Below are 19,436 nucleotides of genomic sequence, written 5' to 3'. Positions count from 1 at the left end.
GACTGACTGAATGAATGAAAGTGTCTTTGTATTTCCCTACAGTCTGGAAAGACATGTTTGTGTGTTTAATGAATATCAATTTGGCTACCTAATAATAATAATTCTGGTGTTTGTTAACATATACCGTGTGCTAAGCACTCAGGAAGATAATCAGTTTGGACTCAGTCCCTGTACTGTATGATAACATTCTAAGAAAGTGGGTGAACAGGGATTTGATCTCCATTTTACAATTGAGAAACTGAAGAACAGAGAAGGTAAGTGACTTGCCTAAGGTCAAGCAGTCAAACCACAGAGGCCTCCCCTGCCCCCAGGGTTCTTGAAGGACGAGACAGGGAAGGGATGCTCTTGCTCAACTGACCGATCAATAGTATCTATTGATCACCTATAGTGTGCAGAACACCCTTCTCGGCATCACACTTGAAGAGTTTCCAATACTCTACTAGTCTTGGCTGTGAGAGGGAGTGTCAAGCAGAGGCCTACCCATTCCATTCCTAGCTTGGGCCAGGGTTAGCAAGTGGAAGGCAATCTGCTTCTATAACTCAAAATTCACCTGTGTTGGGCAGCAGCGGTGTGGAAGGGAGTCAAGGGTGGAGACTCAAGTTGACCTTGCGGGAGAAGGCAATGGTAAACCACTTCTGGATTTTTACCAAGAAAACTCTATGGATCCACTACCAGAACGATTGCAGATGGAGGTGGGATGTTCTGGGAGAGATGTGTCTGGAGTCTCTAAGGGTCAGAGATGACTGGACAGCATAAGGCAAGTGTGCAGAGCATTGGACTAAAGGCTCTTCCTCACTCCTGTCTTCTTCCCTTGCTTTACCCCATGTACACCTGTTCCTTGCTGTTCTGCCCCAACTTCTGTTGCTCCTCATTTTTGATGGATTGAGGATAGAGTGGGAAAGTTGATTTTTTGGATGCACGCAACAGCCTTTTACCTCACACTGACTCGAATATCCTGCCCCAGGCTCAGCCAAGCAGTCATAACAGTGTCCCATCCAAGGCAATGAGGTTTTATAAATCTTAACAATTGTTTGGGAAAAGATAAGAAATTGTGATTCAGCACAAAGGAAACATCCCCCTGGAATTTGGATTCATCAATCACAGTTTGGCTGATTATACATTTTCGTGTGGCCGGATGGTCCTGGGTTTTCGGCAGTCCGTCCTAGCCAATTTTAGAAAAATCAACAACATAAATGACCCAGAATTGGGACTGTCTTGGCTAACGTGGTAAGGCTACCATCTTCCCCAGTTCCTCTTGCTTGCTTTAAATGCTTGGACTTGCCACATCTGACTTGGAACATGCTCAGGTTTCAGTCCCAGAGAATTCTGGGACTATAGAGAAGCAGCATAGCCTAGGACTCAGAGGACCTGGGTTCCAATTCCCGTTCTGCCACGTGCTTGCTATGGGATTAGACTGTATGTTCATCGTGAGCAGCCTAGGGACTAGCAAACTAGGGACTTGGGGAAGCTGAATTAACTCTCTCAGACCACCAGGGTATGATTAATCAAATCACGAAGCTACTACACTAAATGGAACCCAGATGACCCGAATGAGTTACTGCACCTACTCAAATGCCCAATTTCCCTCCAGGGAAAAACTAACCCCCAGGTTCACTGATTCATAATGTAGCTCCATGTTGACTAATGCCATCGCCTGACAATATGTTAGGGAAGCAGCGTGGCTCAGTGGAAAGAGCCCGGGCTTCGGAGTCAGAGGTCATGGGTTCGACTCCCGGCTCTGCCACTTGTCAGCTGTGTGACCGTGGGCAAGTCACTTCACTGTGCCTCAGTTACCTCATCTGTAAAATGGGGATTAACTGTGAGCCTCACGTGGAACGACCTGATGACCCTGTATCTCCCCCAGCGCTTAGAACAGTGCGCTGCACATAGTAAGCGCTTAACAAATACCAATATTATTATTATTATTATTATAGTATATGTGCAGCAGGAGAGAAGCAGGTACCTGAAGTTGCTGGGCAAAGGTGGCGGGTTTCTAGTGGTCACAAGGGCAGTTTTTCAATGGAGACGCAATTAGGCCCGACCTAAATACCATCCCGTTAGGCCTGGGTCCTGTAAATTCTAATCAATGAGATGGCAGGATGGGGAATTACCAGAATAAGGCCTATGAAAAGGCAGAAGATGGCTGCCTTTTTACTGGCTTCTCCTGGGTAAGTCCCCATTTGAGAAAGCGACCCAGTTTCAACCTCAATGCTCAAGGCCCTAGGGGGAAAATAAAATATTATCTCAAGTCACCCTGCTTTGAATTCTCTCCAAGTTTAAGGCAGACCACTGACATAATGTTGGGTAACATAAGCCTTCATCTGAATTTCCTGTTCACTCATCATATTTTTTCCTTTGCTTGCTTTTAAGATAGCCCTATCATCAAGTATGAAAAATGAAATTATAAATTTAGGGAGTAACGGTTTCTTTGTCAGAATGCAATAAGGTGATTGGTCATTTTCCAGCAAGGCCCGATAGGAGTAAGTTACATTTATGTGATCTAAATCCACTGGTTTGGTGCAGAGAGGAACAACATCTGTTAAAAGTATTGTATTTGGCATGCAGGTGTTTCAATATTTGCATTTAGTATGTGTTTCAGAAACAGTCTCTGAGAAAAACATTTATATCACAATCTGGAGGTTTTATTGTCTGAATCTGTGAGGACAGTCATTTTGTTACTCAGGCTTTGTGATCCCCTTGCAAGCTGTAAACTATTTAACGAAGTGAGTACATTGAGAAAGATGACAGAGTTTCAAACTTTGGAGGGAGAGCATTCTACGAGAGGTATCAGCTCTTTCTCTTGAGATTACCCCTAATATGAGAACAGCAAAAATAATTACATCGATTTCAGGAAGTCCAATAAACTCCCCTGTGCACCTCTGCATCTGAAACATGACATCACTCGGCACAAAGCTGAGGCTCAAATATTACCTGAAATCAGCCGATCACGAATTAATTACGGTCAGAACAGATATGTGGTCCGAGCTCAGCTCTGGATAGAAGAGGTAGGATTCTACGCCACATCAACCACTCTCTTCATCTACAAAGCCTTATTAAGGTCACGTCTCCTCCAAGAAGCCTTCCCTGATTGAGCCCTCTTTCCCCCCGACTCCCTCTCTCGTCTGTGTGACCTATGTACTTGGGTATGTCTCCTTAAGGCACTTGGTATTCACCCCATCCTCAGTCTCACAGCTCTTATTTGTATGTGTGTGTATATATATATATATATGCACATATACGTATATACATATATATCTCTCTATATGGAATTTATCTATATTAATGTCTGTCTTTCCCTCTAAACTGTAATCTTGTTGGGGCAGGGAACATGTCTACCAGCTCTGTCGTGTAATAGTCTCACAAATGCTTAGTATACAGTGCTCTACACACAGGATGTGCTCCATAAATATGGTTCATTCTAATTTCAGCTCGTCCACTGACTCTCTGTATAACTGCATGTTTTTAGAGTCCTCCGGAGTCTGCTTCCCCATCTGCAAAATGGGGGAAAAAGGAGACCCATCTCTCTGCAGTAAGTAGTTGGGCTTGACGAAATAAAGACGAGGCCTGGAACGATCAGAACATCACACGCCATCCCAGCTACACAAAACATAGCGCTTATCTTATGTACATCCCAGAGCACTTACGTACGTAACTTCAGTTTATTTTTTTTATATTAAAATCTGCCTCCCCCTCTAGTCTGTAAGCTCGTCGTGGGCAGGGAATGTGTTTGGTTATTGTTGTACTCTCCCAAGCACTTAGTACAGTGCTCTGCACACAGCGCTCAATAAACACCAAATTAAATTAAAACGTAGTCCAGGTAAGCACATTTTAACTAAATGACTTGGGTGGATTTTATTCCACCTGTTGAGGATAAGTTTTACCTTGGTAGGAATAGAGTTTGCTTTCCCTGGGAATAGAAGTTGCTTTTTTCGAGAGTCAATAGTTAAAACTCAGTAAGGTTGAAAAGTGTAATGTGAGTATGTGTTACAGTGGGTCTTCTGTCGCAACGTTAGCCGGTCATTCGTCTCTCGGATCCCCAGGTTATTCTCGATTGCTGCTCCGGAGTCTAGGTAGAGACTCTCTGGAGACCACCCAGAAGTTCCGTCCGATTCAGGACGTAACTGCTAAACCCGTTAAAAGTATCGGCTCCTCGTAGCCCTGAGCACTCATACCCGCCTGCCTGAACCCTCGCTTCCGCCAATCCATTTCTGTGGGAGTGCAATTCGAACTCGTTGCTTTGATCTGGGAATGGGTCATGACTCGGACCCTGTGTCCTACACATGTGAATTGCAGTTGGTGGGTGGCGCCTAATGGATTCCAGGCCTGATGGGGGCATTTCAGGGTTAAAAAAGAAACAGACTTCTCTCACCTCGAGACTTCTCTTCATTCCTGGATAGCAAAAGGGCCTGGTTGTGAGGTCTTTTGAGGGCTGGTTCACTTTATGCTCAGCTGGAGGTTTTCACTGCTGAATCCACGGGGTCACCGCCCTCAGGGTTCACTGTCCTTGGGCGGGGGATCACTACCCTCATGGCTCACTGTCCTTGGAGGCCACTGACTTGTCACCTCCTTCAAGTACCAGAGCCCAACTAGTCTGAGCAAGTTGGTTGCCATGGTTTCTGATGTGACGAAGGCTCACTTATGTCTGGAATCCATCATAGATGTCAAATCCTTCCTATTTCATTAACTCTGGCTCTTGCAAGTGTTAATTTTTTTTATATAAAACTGTATTTAAGTGCTCATTATGTGTCAAGCACTGTACTAAGTGCTGGGGTAGTTAGAAGAGACTCCAATTGGCGCCCTCCCTCTACCCCATAGGGCTCACAGTCTTAATCTCCGTTTTACAAATAGGGTAACTGAGGTATGGGGAAGTGAAGCGACTTGCCCGAGGTCACACAGCAGGTAAGTGGCAGAGCCTGGATTAGAACCAAGATCCTCTGATTCCCAAGTCCCTTGCTCATTTCACTAGGCCATGTTGTTTCTCCAGTTCAAGGGGACACTCTGGGAAGTGACTCTTTTAGTCTTCCATGAGAGAGCTCCTTCGTCGTCTGGCTCTCCGCACCCTTTATGGCGGAAGGTACCTCTTCTACTGGGTTTCCTGGGCTAATGGTGACTGTCCATAGTAGTGATCCTTAGCAGTTGCCCCACTGACCAAGTCCAGGTGCAGAAGCTTCTCATGATTTTTCATCATAGTCCCTATTTGCTGGCTTTACAGCCTGCAAAGTTCATCCATTTAGTGAAAAGCCAACATCTGTTGAAAGAGTTCTTGGTAGAGTGCTCTGCACACAGAAAGCTCTCAATAATGCCACTGATTATGGGTGGATGGATGATTTATTGCTAGTGTTCTTGTCTGTCCGTCTCCCCCGATTAGACTGTAAGCCCGTCAAAGGGCAGGGACCGTCTCTATCTGTTACCGATTTGTACATTCTAGGTGCTTAGTACAGTTCTCTGTACATAGTAAGCGCTCAATAAATACTGTTGAATGAATGAATGAGAGTAACATTTGTCACAGTGGAGTTACAACACTGGCCCAGGTCTGCCCTCAATTTCTGATTCTGTGTTCCCTTTGCCTCCAGTTTATTTTTGTTTGTGGAACTATCTTCTGAAAGTATAGTCTTGTGAGAGAAGTAAACCTCGAGATCAGGGTTCCTGTAGATAAGTCATGACGGGAGGGAGCATATTTCCCAAGCTGCGTTGGGCTGGACTGTTAGCTCTTCTGTTAGACTATAAGCTTCTTGAGGGAAGGCATCATGTCAGCCCACTCTATTGAACAGTGCTCTGCACCCCGCAAGTGCTCAATAAATACCACCGATTGTATTGTACTCTTCTAAATAATAATTAGGGTATTGAAGCACTTACTATGTGCCAGGTGCTGTATTAAACGCTGGGGTGGGTTGGACATAGTCCCTGTCTCGCACGGTGCTCAGTCTCAATCCCCATTTTACAGATGAGGTAACTGAGGCACAGAGAAGTCAAGTAACTTGCCCAAGGTCACACATCAGACAAGTGGTGGAGCCGGGATTAGAACCCGTGACCTTCCGACTCCCAGGCCTGTGTACTATACATTATTCATGTTGCTTCTCAGCACAGCACTCTGCACATAGGCACTCAATAAATAATCTAGTATTAGAATACTTTGCGCATCATCTCCTCTCCTCCCAGCAGATTCATGGTATGTGTGTGAGAGAGAGAAAGAGAGAGAGAGAACACAGTGTGGGGTGGTGAAGTTGGGAGGGGTTCTAAGAGATGCACATATCCCGTTGGGGTCATAGTATCAGACGACCGTTCCCTAATTCCCTGACAGCGTTCTAGTCAAAAGGTGCAGTGAAAACCAAAGTTATAGCAGAACCGAGTGTACACAGCTCTTTACAATGTGCTTTTTCTTTCCTTTGGCAAATTCCGAAGCGCTACTGATTTGTGGGAGTGTTTGGCGTCTTCCGATAACTGCTCCAGTCAACGCTCTCCTCTTGCCAATCCAAATGTCTGCAGCCCCAAAGCCATGACATTCCAATCCACCCAGATGCATTTTATTAAATTGTGTGAATTCTCGTTTCCTTAGATCAGTTTCAGTTAAGCTTCCCAGAAGGAATAGCCCTTTCGCACACGTTTCTTAGCCAACGCCCTTGGCGAGAAGTCCGTTGGTTCCTAGCCCCACCTGTTCTCCGATTATTTGTACATGGGGTTCACGGGCCACATGCTGCTTTTGCAGATTTACACCTCCTCTGAAAAGTTGGTTGCCGAAGCTGGATGAGAAACTCTGAGACGGATGTGGTCCTGACCAGGACAGTGGCAAGGCACGTGACAGGTGGCTAGCAAATTGGAGCCTCAGTCCAACAGATTCAGAGAGGTAAGGTGGTGTGGTTGGGAAGAGCATGGGTCCAGGACTCAGTGGATCAGGACCCATCTCAGCTGCTTGCTGTGGATTGAGGCAAATATCTTTCCTTTGCTACACCGCAGTTTCCTCATTTACGAAATGGGCGTAACGCCATCTACTTTTCCCCACCGCCCAGGGATGTCATGAGAACAAAAGTAAGGTAAGTGATTATAATGATAGTGTTTCTTTAGGGCTTAATGTTGGTATTTGTTAAGCACTTACTATGTGCAGAGCTCTGTTCTAAGGGCTGGGGGAGATACAGGGTAATCAGGTTGTCCCGCGTGAGGCTCACAGTTAATCCCCCATTTTACAGATGAGGTAACTGAGGCACAGAGAAGTTAAGTGACTTGCCCACAGTCACACAGCTGACAAGTGGCAGAGCCGGGAGTCGAACCCATGACCTCTGACTCCGAAGCCCGGGTTCTTTCCACTGAGCCACGCTGCTTCCCCATTACTATGGCTTACTATGTGCCAAACAATGTGTTGAACTCTGGGTAAAATATAATCAAATTGGATAGTCAGAGTGGATACAGTGAATAAAAGGGAGGGCAAACAGACATTTTTATCCCCATTTTACAGATGTCTAAACTGAAGGCCAGAGAGGTTGAGTGACTTGCCCCAGGTTACACAACAAGCAAGTAGCAGAGCTGGTACTAAGACCTGGGTCTTCTGATTCTCAGATCTGGGCTCTAACCAGTCGGCAGCACTATCTCTGTTGTGTGAAAGTGCTTTAAAAAAGAAAAAATAAGGTATATTCAGTTTTAAATGCCACGCAAGAGGAATGAAATAATAATAATAATCACGGTTTGCATTAGGCCGTGCTCCTGGATAGCACTTGTTAACTGATTAGTACTACCTCAATCAATCAATCATGAATATTGAGCACTTAGTGCAGAGCATTGTACTAAGTGCTTGGAGGAGTACAGTAAAACAGAGTTCATAGACATCTGGAGAAGCAGCATGTCGTAATGGATAGAGCACGGGCCTGGGGGTCAGAAGGTCATGGGTTCTAATCCTGGCTTTTCTGCTTGCCTGCTCTGTGACCTTTGGCAAGTCACTTCACTTTTCTGTGCCTCAGTTAGCTCATCTGTCAAATGGGGATTGAGACTCTGAGCCCAACGGTGGACGGGGACTGTGTCCAATATGATTTGCTTGTATCCGCCGCAGCACTTAGTGCCTGGCACATAATAAGCGCTTAAATACCGCAATTATTAATTATTATTATCTTCCCTGCCCACAGGGAGCAGAGGTAGAGATAGACAAAAATAAATAAATTACTGGTATGTATAAAGTGCTGTGGGGCTGAGGGCTGAGTGAATAAAGGGTGATACAGAAGGGAATGAGAGAAGAGGAAATGAGGGCTTAGGGAAGGCCTCTTGGAGGAGATGTGCATTTAATCAGGCTTTGAAGGTGGGGAGAGTGATCGCCTGTGAGATATGAAATAGGAAAGAGTTCCAGGCCAGAGGCAGGACGTGGGCAAGGGGCCAGAGGTGAGATAGATGAGACCGAGGTACAGTGAGTAAATTGGCACTAGAGAAGTGAAGCATGCAGGCTGAGCTGTAGTGGGAAATCAGAGAAGTAAGGTAGGAAGCACGGTTGATCGCCTCGAGAATCAGTGTAACCTTGTGGAAAGACCAAGACTTGGGTTCTAATCCAACTCTACCATTTGCCAACTGTGTGACCTTGGATATGTCACTTAACTTCTTTGTGCTTCAGTTTCCTCATCAGGAAAATGGGGATTCAATAAGTCTTCTCCTCCTTACTTGGAATGTTTGCCCCAAGTGGGACAGAGACTGTGTCCGACCTGATTATCGCGTATATACCCTTAGAACAGTGCTTGGCAACAAATAAACACTTAACAGACATCACAATTATTAGTAATTCTTATTGCTTAGGGGTGTTCGATAGAGCAAAATAGACTATAGTAGCAGGGACATGATCATGCCTTCAAGGAGTTAAATTTTAGCAGTAGAGACAGACACAGTGTTAATTTAAAGATTGGAGGAAGTACTAGCCCAACTACTATTTCTAGAAATAATGACCCCCCCCACCCCCCCCAAACTCAGGTTTTCTGGGGGAATTAGACCGGCAGAGGTTAATGGCCTTTTGCCAAGCTCCTAGTCATTAATCCTGGTAAATGCCCAGGGCTGTTTGCATAAAGAATACCAAAGTAAGTATAATTCTCTTGTCGGATGGGAACCGTGTATTACCAGCTTTCTCTCATGGAGCCTTTTCTGACAGTAAGAATGACAAATCAATCAATCAGTGGTTTATATTGAGCACCTTTTATATGGAGACCACTGCACTAGTAGCATGATAGAATACAACAGACGTGGTAGATAGTCGTATTTATTGAGCGCTTGCTGTGTGCAGAGCACTGTACTAGGATCTAGCGAGAGTACAATACAACAATCAGGTATATTCTGTGCCCACAATGATCTTATAGTCTAAAGAGGCTAGGAAGCATGTTTACCAATTCTATTGTACTCTTTCCAGAGTGTGCTTTGCACACAATAAGTCATCAATAAATATCATTGATTTCTTCCATGTAATTGGGAGACAATGGGATGTGGGTGAGCAATGCTATTGTCTTGTTCAGTGGAGCCTAAAAGAAGCCACTGAATCAGCTTAGGTGCTCTATGTTTAAACAATAACTTCAGACTTTAGAGTTGAGATTGACATGTCTGTGGTCCTTAGAATGAAAATTGGAAGAGAAAGCTCAGTCATGTGCTAAACTCAGGGTAATATGCACCTGCGGACCTATTACGGCTTTTCAGTTAAACTCAGGGATGGATCATAAGTCCACTTTATTCCCGATTAATGTTTGGCTACGAAAGGTGATAAATGACAAGGAAAGATGAAAAGAGAAAAATATGTTTCTAATGTTTTTTTCTAAGCCTTTGGAAGGTCAGAATTCATCTTCAATCAATCGATAATATTTATTGGTTACAACTGTGGGTGGAACCCACTACTAAGTGTTTGGGAGAATAAATAGAATTGATAGCTTTGATCCCTGACTTCTAGGGGCATACAATCTCATAACCCAAAGAGGGGCTACTAGTGGGCAGAGAACATGTTTTATAATCTTCTCCCAAGTGCTTAGTTTGGTGCTCTGCACATAGTAAGTGCTCAATGAATACCATTTATTGATTGATAGGGATCATCACCTTAATTCATCGGAATTGGATGTTGAGGGGTGATGGTCTGGATCTCAGAACTCAGAAGGTCCAAAGTCCGGACAGTAAGAGGGCTGGAGGAGATAGAGGAGAAAGGCAGGAAAATGGGGGACAGAGAGGGAAGAGGAGCAGCTCGAAAAAGCGGCAAGGAAGGGAGAGGAAGGAAACACAGATCATTATAAATACTGGTCATTTAATTGCTAGGTGTGGTAGGAGAAGAGGAATGATGAGGAATTTGTTTGATGAGGTGAGGGATGGATCACCACTGAAGGTTTTTGAGAAGGGAGACTTGTGCAGAACAGTGTTTTCGAAAGATGATCCGAACAGTGCAGCGTCGACTGAAAAGTGTTGAGGCCGGGGGCAGAGAGAACAGTGAGGAGGCTGGTAGAGTCTAGTGGGATTTAATAAACAACTGGACTAAGTTGGTGATGTCCATCCATACAGGCATAGATTATAAACTCCTTGTGGTCAGGGACCATTTCTACCAACTCTGTTGCATTGTATTCTCCCAAATTCTTAGTGCAGTGCTCTGCACACGGTAAGCATTTAATACCATTGATTGGTTATTTATTGATATTAATGTCTGTCTCCTGCTCTACACTTTAATCTTGCAAAGGGCGGGGAATGTGTTTACCAACTCTGTTGTATTCTTTCATGCATTTAGTACAGTGCTCTGCACACAGTAAACATTTGATAATTACTATTGATTATTTACATTAATATCCGTTTTTCTCTCTAGACTGTAAGCTTGTTGTGGGCAGGGAATGCATTTACCATTTCTGTTGTATTTTCCCTGGCATTTGGTAAACACTCGATACATATAATTGATTTGACTGAGAGGAAGGGGTGAATTTGTGGTGGGGAGGGAGGGGAATCGACAGGATTTAGCAACAGACTGAATGTGAGGGTTGAAAGAGAACAGGGATGGAGGCTCAGCTGCCTTGGGCAATACTCAAGCAATATTCAAGTTCCTATGTATCTCAGGATATATATTTTGTACCAGTTCAGCATGAGACAGAGTATATTGTCAGCAGGAACCAGGATTAGACATGCAGGAGTTAATTCCTGACAGGAAGCTGTAGAAATTCCGGTACCTGCTGAGGTACCGGATATTTTCATGAGGTAAATATCTTGTAGGTCACATTAGAGGCCTACAACAGTGAGGACACCTTCCTCACTTGCGATCAGGAGCGTTTCATCACTGAGGAGGATTTGGATCAATTTCTAAACAATGATAATGGCACTTGTTAAGTCCTTACTACATTGCAAGCACTCTACTAAGCACTGGGGTAGATACAAGATAATCAAGTTGGTCACAGTCCAAGTCCCACATGAGGCTCACAGTCTGAGTAGGAGGGTGGTACTTGTTAAATGCTTACTATGTACCAACCACTGTATTAAAGAGAAGCAATGTGGCTTAGTGGAAAGAGCATGGGCTTGGAAGTCAGAGGTTGTGGGTTATAATCCTGGCTTGTCAGGATTAGACAATCCGCCACTTGTCAGCTGTGTGACCTTGGGCAAGCCACTTAACTTCTCTGTGCCTGTTACCTCATCTGTAAAATGGGGAATAAGACTGCGAGCCCCACGTGGGACAACCTGATTACCTTGTATCTTTCCCAGTGCTTAGAACAGTGTAAGTGTAAGCACATAGTAAGTGCTTAACAAATGCCATCATCATTATTATTATTATTGTTACAAAACCAGGTCTCCCAACTCTACTGGTCTTTCCATTAGGTCACTGAGCCTCTGAGTAGCGAGTACTTGGAGAGAGTTCAGAACAGAATCAAAGATGATCTTTGAGCTCTAATGAAGGATCTCTCAGGAAGGGAGAAAGGAACAGAAGTATTTCACTTGGAGAAGCAAAGTTCCCCATCTATACAATGCCACTTGTTGGCTTTGTCCTCGGGAAAACCAATAACTTCCTTCAGGCTCTTAGTTCCCGTTAACGTCCAGCAGAGGAGAAGGCCTGGATCAGTTAATGGGGCCCTAAGCCTCTAACTTAATCAGTCATTTGCACGCCGGGGAGATTTAATAAATACAAGGAAAAAGGAATCTTGTTCATAAAGCCTTTAGTACAGTACTTTGCACTTAGTAGCCCTCAGTAAATAACATTAATTAAGAAGTTTACATCATTTGGTGCTATATAAACAGGGTGACTGGAAAAATAAAATAAGGAACAAGTCCTGTGGCTCCATAAACTCCAATCAATAAATGCTTACTGTGTGTAGAGCACTCTACTAAGCTCTTTAGAGAATACAAAAGAGTAGGTAGGCATGATCTCTGACCTTAGGAGCTTACTCTCTAGTGGAATGGCTCCAGTGTCATTTCTGGGAGCCTGGAAATTCTTGGAGTCAGTGTAATAATAATAAGCATGACCTTTATTAAGTACTTACTATATTTTGAACACTGAAATAGATGAAAAGGACATAGTCCTTGTCCCACACACAGTTCAGAATCTATAATAGTAGTATTAGTATTTATTATTCATTCATTCAATTGTATTTATTGAGCACTTAGTGTGTACAGAGCACTCAAGCACTTGGAAGAGTACAATATAACAATAAATGGACACATTCCCTGTCCACAGTGAGCTTACAGTCTAGAGGGGAGAAAGAGAGAATATAAATTACAGATATGTACATAAGTGCTGTGGGGCTGGAAGCGGGCGATGGAAATAGGGAACAAGTCAGGGCTATGCAGAAATACTTTCTATGGAAAGCATTGTACTAAACAGTGGGAAAAAGTTTGGAAGAGATATAGGCATGGTCCCCGGGAGGAAGGAAATTAACAATAGACACAGAATTTAAGGCTAACAAAAATACAGAGGTAAGGGATGCTGATAAACATGAAAGAAACATCAGGATTTCACTCTCCTCATGGCCCAGACCAACAAGCTCTGAGTTAGAGCCGTGACCCCCAAGATGGTACCTCAGCATCTAAAAGTTGAAAGGCTTCTTGCTGCTGCCGAGAGCTCTCCCTTGGTGAGAGTCTTGGTGGATTGGGATGGGACAGCACCCGGTGCCCCCAGAGGTTCAACGTAAGTGGGGTGGTAGGGGACTGTGCCGTTATCGCTCTTTCTTCCTACCCAAGTAAGGATGTGAGGGGCGGTTTTACAGAGGAGGAAATAAGCTCCGAGAAGCGAAGGGACCTGACCAAGGTCACGCAGTCGACCCGTGGCAGAGCTAGGGTTAGAATCTGGGGCTTCCAATTCTCAGCCCTGTGCTCTTTCCCTTAAGCCACACTGCCTTCCGGAAGAGAAGCAGCGTGGCTCAGTGGGAAGAGCACGGGCTTGGGAGTCAGAGGTCATGGGTTTGAATCCCAGCTCGGCCCCTTGTCAGCTGTGTGACTGTGGGCAAGTCACTTCACTTCTCGGTGCCTCAGTTCCCTCATCTGTAAAATGGGGATGAAGACTGTGAGCCTCATGTGGGGCAACCTGATGACCCTGTATCTACCCCAGCGCTTAGAACAGTGCTCTGCACATAGTAAGCGCTTAACAAATACCAACATTATTATTATTATTATTAAGTTCATCTTTCCCTGCCGAATCTGCCGTGCGAGGAAATCAGCACATCTGGTAAAAGAACATCTACAGACGCCACCGTCACGAAGTTGATATTCTTCAAATGAAAACACCTATTCATTATAGTGTTCTTTGCTCTCAAAGAGCTTACAAATCAGCATGACTTAGTGGAAAGAGCACAGGCCTGGGAATCAAAGTATCTGGGTTCTAATCCTGCCTCTGCCACTTGCCTGCTGTGTGACCTTAGGCAAGTGCCTCAGTTTCCTCATATATTAAAGGGGGATAAAATACCTGTCTCTCAACCTCTTAAATTGAGCCCCACTTGGGACAGGAACTGTGTCCAATCTACTTTTACTGAATCCATCCCACCATTCAGTAATGCATATAGTAAGCACTTAAATACTATTCTTCTTCTTCTTCTCCAATGAATGGTTTTCTATACGCTTTAACTGCCCGTTATTCTTCCATTCCCAAACACATACAGTCATGATGGTGATAATAAGATAAATCCAGAATGCACAGATACATCACAGGAGGCCACTTTATTGACAATGTGAGTAATTTCATTGATAAAGCTTTCAAGAACTAGAGCCTCCCTTTGTGGGCTGGGTAACAGCGAACTACATTTATAAAAGGGCTATTGTTTGAAGTAAGCTGACTCACTGGAAAACAGCCCTCACAGATAATGTTGACCAAAGGTTGTAAAGTGGGAATGTAAGGCATTAAAGATGATCTATAAATAAATATGTGTCCTGGCGTCAGTTGCCATGACAGAGGATAACATTTTAGAAGTAATCTTCCTTTCTTTCTCATATTCGTTGAGAGAATTCCTTCTCTCTTCAGTCTTTGAATCCATTTTCTTTACAAAAGTTGTGGAAAAATGGATTTTGATCATAAGCCTAGATGCAGCTTTACAAATGTCAATGTTTTTTGAGGCTTGTTTATCCCACCACAGAGAAGTGGAAGCTTTTATTGGAAGAGTGGCAGATTGTTCCTCTAATTCTGCAAAAATAATATAATAATGCTGGTATTTAAGCGCTTACTATGTGCCGAGCACTGTTCTAAGCGCTGGGGTAGACACAGGGGAATCAGGTTGTCCCACGTGGGGCTCACAGTCTTAATCCCCATTTTACAGATGAGGGAACTGAGGCACAGAGAAGTTAAGCGACTTTCCCACAGTCACACAGCTGACAAGTGGCAGAGCTGGGATTCGAACTCATGAGTCCTGACTCCAAAGCCCGTGCCAGAAGCTCCTTTATTCACTCTACTAAGGGAACCTAGTTCACTTACCAGTCAATCAATGGTATTTATTGAGCACTTACTGGGTGCAGAGCACTGTTCAAAGCTCTTGGGAGAGTACAATGCAATAGAGTTGGTAGATATGATCCCTGCCCTCAAGGAGCTTACATTCTAGTGGGGAAGACTGATGTTAAAAGAAATTAAAGCTAGGAGACGCAGTAGAGTATAAGAGAAGTTGAGTGACTTGCCCTTCGTCACACAGCAGGCAAACGCAGAGCTGGGACAGTGCCACTTCCTTCAAAAGATTCATTTTAAGTCCCCCAAATTTCCGAGAATCTTGGCAAATGAAGCTCCATTAGATTATGGAGAATAAGCATCTAGACCCTCAACTAGGGGGACTCTTATGGTTTAATGGATGGAAACAGTGGGACTTCCTGTCTCCCCAAACTCTTTTAATATAAATTCGACTGGGACAGATTTAAGATTTAAGGGTGACTAGGGGTGTACAGAGTTGGAACTTGTAAAACAGACTCCTGAAATTCAGCATATGCCATCTGATTTTGCGAGGTATCTGTTGATACACAATTGCCATCAGAATTTTATCGGAAAATGAGTCATTTATTTATTGATCTCCAATGCCTGGATGAATTACCTTATTTTTTCCAGTGAGATCTGGTTAGTTTTCTTAAAGAGGGTCTAGGTAGGCCATTTCAAAGAAAAAGGAAGTTGCCCATTTGAAGAAACCCAACTAGTTTGAAAGCCTTCCAAAGTAGTAATTAGTTACGCCAAGTATGGTGAATTTGATATCTGTGCATCGAATATTTATTTTAATTTATTGAAAGAAGGCTTTCTATTCTCTCCTCTTTCCCAGCCACATTATCTGTGACTTCTTGCTTCACAATCAAATGATCAACTGATCAGTAGTATCTACTAAGCAGTTATTATGTGCAGAGCACTGTGCTGAGCACTTGGGAAAGTACTATGCAATAGAGATGGTAGTTGTCATTCCTGCTGACAAGGAGTTTGCAGTCTATGGTGGGAGGCAGACATTAAATTAAATTACAGATAGAGAAAATGATCAAGGGGAGAATCAGATACTCTCAAAGTGAATGAGTTTAATCTACCCCCCCCCCCAAAACTGTCAGTTCCTCCTCTAGACTGTAATCTCTTTCTATGAAGGGACCGTGCCTACAAACTGTTTGTTTCATACTCTCCCAAGCAGTTAGTACAGTGCTCTGCACACAATATGCACTCAATAATTACCACAGATGATGGTGATTTCTAACATTTCGTTGATAAAAATGTTATTTTGAATTTTTCAGTGTTTTGAGAGAACTAAAGTGTCTAGTCCTCTCAGGGTCGCACCTGGGAGTTTCCAGTACTCCTCCAGTCTTGACTATGGGAGGGAACGTCAAACAGAGGCCTGTCCGTTCCATTCCTAGCTTGGGCAGTGGCCAGCGAATGGAAGGCCATCTGCTGCAAGTCAAAACTCACCTGTGCTGGGCAGCAACGGCATGGCAGAGAGTCAAGGGCGGAGACTTGCGTTTACTGTGCGGAAGAGGCAAATGGTAACTCACTTCCGTATTTTTACCAAGAAAACTCTATGGTTCCACTACCAAAACGATTGCAGGTGGAGGTGGGGTGTTCGGGGAGAGATGTGCCTATGACATCGCTGTGGGTTGGAGATGACTCGACAGCAGAAGACAAGACAGAGTCTGGATTGATTGACTTCTGATTGATCAAGCAACTTCTTGATTTGGTGAAAGGATGGGGGTGGTGATATTCAGACATGGCTGATTGTTATTTTCTATTTACCTTCAGGGTGCATTTCTTTGACAGTATGATTCTCTCTGGTGTGATTTTATAACTCAAACATGATCTACTGTTGCTTTTCTTATCTTTAAAAAGCTTGGCATCTGTTTTCAAAGCCATTCCCTGTCACCTAATAATGGCGTATTTGTTAAGCACTTACTATGTAGCGATCGCTGCACTAAGCACTGGGGAAGATACAAGATAATCAGGTCAGACACAGTTCATGTTCCACATGGGGCTCACAGTCTAAGAGGGAGGGAGAACACATATATTATCTCCATTTTATGGATGAGGAAACTGAGGCACAGTGACAGGTCACATAGCTGGTTAGTGGCGTAGCTGAGATTAGAATCCAGGTCTCCTGATTCTCTGTCCTGTGCCCTGTCCATTAAGTCATGCTGCTTTTCCGCTCCAGAAATAACGAGGTAAAGCGTCAGGGTTTATACGTTGTTCAAAATGAATGGTAAAAGTCCTCATCAACATTCCCCCATCCATTCTCCCATCTGTGAGACTATTGCACTTGGCCGTGTATCCCTTAAGCACTTTGATGCACATCATAGGACTTGTGGTATTTGTTAAGTGCTTACTATGTTCCAGGCACTGTTCTAAGCGTGGGGGTAGATACAAGATAATTGGGTTGGACATAGTCCCTGCCCCACCCACATAGGGCTCACACCCTTAATCCCCTTTTACAGATAAGGGAACTGAGCTACAGAGACGTTAAGTGACTTGCCCCAGGTCCCACAGCAGACAAGCGGCGGAGCTGGGATTAGAACCCATGACCTTCTGACTCCCAGGCCCGTGCTCTATCCATCAGACCGTGCCGCTTCTCATATTTACTTATGTAAATATCCCTCTAGACTGTAAACTCCTTGTGGGCAGGGAACATGTCTATCAACTCTGTGGTATTCTCCCAAGCACTTAGTACAGTGCTCTGCACACAATAAGCATTCAATAAATATAATTGATTAATGCTTATATGCTACTATTTCCCCTATTTGTAATTTATTTTAATGTCTGGATTCTTCTGTAGACTGTAAGCTCCTTGTGGGCAGAAATCACATCTACAATTCTATTGTACTTTCCCAAGCGCTTAGAACAGTGCTCTGCACACAGTTAAGTGTTCCGTAAATACCGTCGACATCATCACCACTATCACTGTCTTCATCATTTCTTGAACATCATTGTACTACGTGCTTGGGAACGTAAAACAGAAGTAAAAAACACTGTACTTGTTCTTCCGGCTCTTCGCCTTGATTACGGAACTTGGTGGTAATTTAGCATATCAAATTTATATATAAACTTCTCTAAGTCAAAAAATATTTAAGCAGAATTGCCTTTTTATAGCTATGCTTTCTTAGACACTAGACCAGTAATGATATAAATCCTAGCAGCCCTTCAGCAATTCCTACGTAGGTTAGGGTGCTTGGTTAATGTGGATAAATCAAGCAAAAAATATAAATAATATGCAGACAGAACTCAAGTACAGGTATTTCATTACGGTGGATACATTTTTACCTAGCAGTACTGTGTTTCTCATAGATCTCTAGAAGTCTGGTGGGTTGAAAAATAAAAGGCATGCTTATTTATTTATTCTTTGAATGAAAAACTATGCAAAGTTCCCATCCCTTTTGGTTTTTCTGGAACAGAAAGTGTCAATTGAAATTTGCTGTTCTTGTTGCATTTAAACAGGGCTAAAAAGTTAACTCTCCATAAAGAAACTGCATTTATAAATTTTATTATTAAATCCACCACTGCTTTGCTGACTAATAAACTGGAAAACGTGTGCTTTTATAGGTTTATAAAAAGGCAAGCTAGAGTTGCGTGAAAAATAACTTTCGTCGATTGAGTACAGGTGGCTACTTGTTTAGACTTTGAAGATGTGAAGGCTTTAGTGTAGATGACTGAAAAAGGTAATATGGAACAATAAAAAAAAAATCTTCCTTTCCTTTTCATCAATCTTCCAGGTATTCCGTGTCAAATAAATGCTACAACAATTTACAGTAAAAGTACACAGTGGAAGTGCCAACGTTAACACTTCTTAGGAGTGGCTCTGGGCCAAATTTTCCCCACCAATATTTAACGGGAAAGAAAATGTCCTCGCCATTGGAAGTGTGAGCAGGAGGCAGCTTTCCTATATTTGGCAACACACACATGTGAAGCCGAAACAAAATGCCCACGATGTTCTCTCTGTTTCAACCATGATGAATTGTGTTCATTTGTTTAAGTGCATGTGGCAGCTTTAGTGTTTCTACTATAAATTTTGGTTAACTTCTATTGACATGCTGTATTAAACTAAAGAAAAACAAATTACACTTCACCCATTTTAATTGACTAAATGTGTCAAAAACGCAGTAAGTTTAACATTAAAGGTCAGAGCCTCGGTCTACACTATAATGGGTGTCATGGCTCGGATCCAGATTTCTCGGGCATTTCATTTTTCATGAAGTTTTCACACAGGGCTCATGTTGAACACTCGCTTCCATGGCACATTTGTACTCCAGTGATTCCCTCGAGCTTTGGTACGAAGGCAGGCACCTTTCTCTTCTGTGCCATTTAAAGTTTCTCTTTGTATTTAGATGACCCCTTCAGGCCTCGGAAACTGTCCTCTCAAAGGTGACAAATGAGCTCCTTTTTATGATATTTGTTAAGCACTTACTAAGTGCCAGGCACCGTACTGAGCGCTGGGGTAGATACAACATAATCACATCGGACACAGTCCCTGTCCCACGAAGGATTCACGGTCTTAATCCTCATTCTGTGGGATGTGGGAGCCTAGGTTCAGAGAAGCTAAGTGATTTACCCAAGGTCACACAGC

At 43.4% G+C, this 19,436-nt stretch overlaps 1 long non-coding RNA gene across 1 annotated transcript in view; it reads left to right on the top strand.

Moving 5' to 3' along the window:
* LOC114815422 overlaps nt 1-18,938 on the top strand; it is a 68,419-nt gene extending 49,481 nt beyond the window's left edge. Inside the window, exons 2-4 of the long non-coding RNA XR_003763186.2 lie at nt 6,707-6,844; nt 6,955-7,031; nt 18,586-18,938. This is a non-coding gene — a long non-coding RNA (uncharacterized LOC114815422). The remainder of the gene's footprint in view (nt 1-6,706; nt 6,845-6,954; nt 7,032-18,585) is intronic.
* The last annotated feature ends 498 nt before the right edge of the window (nt 18,939-19,436 follow it).

Source organism: Ornithorhynchus anatinus, chromosome 12 (genome assembly GCF_004115215.2).
Source record: "Ornithorhynchus anatinus isolate Pmale09 chromosome 12, mOrnAna1.pri.v4, whole genome shotgun sequence".
NCBI lineage: Eukaryota > Metazoa > Chordata > Mammalia > Monotremata > Ornithorhynchidae > Ornithorhynchus > Ornithorhynchus anatinus.
Note: the sequence above shows the minus strand (reverse complement) of the source record. Positions and strands in the feature narration are given on the sequence as shown.